Consider the following 2,525-nt stretch of genomic DNA (forward strand, 5'->3'; position numbering starts at 1 on the left):
TGCGTACTTGGCTAACCTTATATGGAAAGGTAAAAATTGGTTTGCACTCGAATGTGAATTAGATGAGTTGCGTGCGACTGGAGTATTCAATTCTATGGGCTGATCGTCCCCAGTCTGCAAGCGACCAGCTGGGCTTAATGCCTCGGATGCGACAGGAAGTTGTGGGCCTGCGCATCCGCATGCTGGTTTTCCGACGGGTTACAAGTCGGACACAGGGGCTTGAACATGTTTTTGGCACCACAGCCAAAACAAAATATTTTCCGTTGCTCTAAACAGTCATCAAAACGATGTCCTGGTTTATCACAATTCCAACACACTAAGGGTTTACGTTGAATAGCTGATACATCCTCATTCAAAAGCTCTTGAGCTGGAACTTCTAGCTCTGCTACACGAGAACGGTGCTCAAATTTTTCTCTTGCAGTACTCGATCGGACTTGTTTGTAGAATTACTCATGAGTACGTATTTCTTCCCTAAGCCTAGCCAAGGTAGTAATACCAAGATGCATGAGCTCATAACGCAAAGAAGTTTTAGCGTTATGAATCAGAATACGGACAAGAGAACGCTCTGAAATGTCCTTGCGCAATCGACCTATGAGTTTCTCCACTGCGAATTGGAAGTCTTCGAAAGATTCTTGCTCGCCTTGCCGACGCGAATTGATCATTTCCCAAACATCCATATCGTCATCTATGTCGTCGAATTTCTTTCGAAATTCTACACAAAATTCTTCCCAAGTAAATCGAGGATTGGAACGTCCAAACCTAGTCCTTTCTTCACTCTGTTGTTCGCTTGGCTCACTACGGCCTATCTGTAGTGCCGCTAGTTGCGCACGTATTGTTTTTTCAATTGTGTCCGCCATAACTGAATTAATGGTCTGAATCATTTGATTCTGACTCGACTGTATGGCCGTTTGTACCAAATTTGCTACTTCGACGCGATCTATAGCCCTGCCTTCTGTAGTATATAAATTATCGGGTAATGCTTCTCCTTGCACACGACTCATAGATCGAGTTTGCACGCCCCGCCTTGGAGTTGCTCCTCTATTTCTTGAAGCTCTAAAAGTGCCGTGTGCCTGGGAAAGTACTTCCGTAGCCACGTTAGCTTGAGTACCACTGCTACCACTGGCTTCTTGAAGTTCCACTGCCAAATTGTTATTTATGTAAGTCAGTTGTTCTACAGAACAGACTCGCTTGCACACTGGACAAATCGATGACGCTTGAAGACATTCCACTATACATCGATTATGAAATTTGTGTTTGCAAGGTGCAATTGCCACTAATTCGTTTTCACGAATGGTTTCCTGACAAATGCCACAAAAGGGGTCTAAATCTTGTAAAGACTGCGCTAAGTTTTCGTTACTATGTTGCACAGCCATTATTATACTAATAAATACAAATTTCTGATTAAAAAAAACAATCAAAACTTTTGGTCCACCACTTACTAGATATCAAAACCATAGCCAAAAAAAAAAATAAATAAAACAATCTAATCTACAAAAGTTTTCGTCTGCCTTATATACTATTGCAATTAATGAATTCTATTGTTTACTTGCGATAAGACTGAACAGTGATGTTGGTCAGACCACCAAAGTATCTCTAGCGATCTGCAATTCCAGCCATCAAAACTCACATCAAATGCAAGCTTAGTTTAGATATTATACATTTTCAGCGTGAGAGTTCTCCAAGAACAGATTCGCTCTGGTCGACCAATCCGAAACCACCGAATTGCAATCGCAGTTCCAAGAGACGAGGTTCTGAGCTCCCAAACCACCACTATATAAATCTACTGAACATTAAAAATTGTGAAACTATATTGGATGGAATATAAGAGCATTCAGCCTAGATGGCTTTCGGGTATCTATCTTTCGGGCATCATCTATTCGGACGGCACCACCTGTTGAGAACTGGTGTTGCTTTTGGGTGCCAGCGGTCATGCCAGCTGACAGCGATGGGCCCCACGTTGGGCGCCACTTGTGTAGTGTGGCGGGCTGTGTTGTTGTTGTTTTAAGCAAGCCCCTAAATTTGGGAGCTACTGGTGAAGAGGGAGCGGGTGAACGAGTGTGCTCTACCTTCTCTCACGGTGCTATGGAGGATTCGAGGCGTGCACTTCTTGCGTTGCTCTAACTTAGCTCGTCGGACGGGGTGGGGTTCTTTCTCCTCCTTACCATAGCGGACACACCACTACAAGAAAATAAGTGCACTAAACAGAAACTAGCAAAACGAACAAATGGAGTATTTAGATTTGTTCCCAAAATCAGGACAGAAGCGGACAAACAGACTAATGTAGAGTACATTGCTTCTAGGGTATTAGATGTAGGTATACCCTATTCTGTACCCACCCTACCTTGGCATACCGGAAATAAGAATAATGGTCGGTAGCCCCTATAGCAAATTGATCTTACTTTAAGTTTGGGTTTGGCGATGACATCTTGATTAGTGATGGACCAGCGAAAGGAAATTTACGAATTCATATCAAAGTTAAAGGCATATATTATCATAATTTCTAATTCCAAAACATTCTTTTATAT

Source organism: Scaptodrosophila lebanonensis, unplaced genomic scaffold (genome assembly GCF_003285725.1).
Source record: "Scaptodrosophila lebanonensis strain 11010-0011.00,11010-0021.00 unplaced genomic scaffold, SlebRS2 tig00000202-arrow-arrow-pilon, whole genome shotgun sequence".
Taxonomy (NCBI): Eukaryota; Metazoa; Arthropoda; class Insecta; order Diptera; family Drosophilidae; genus Scaptodrosophila; species Scaptodrosophila lebanonensis.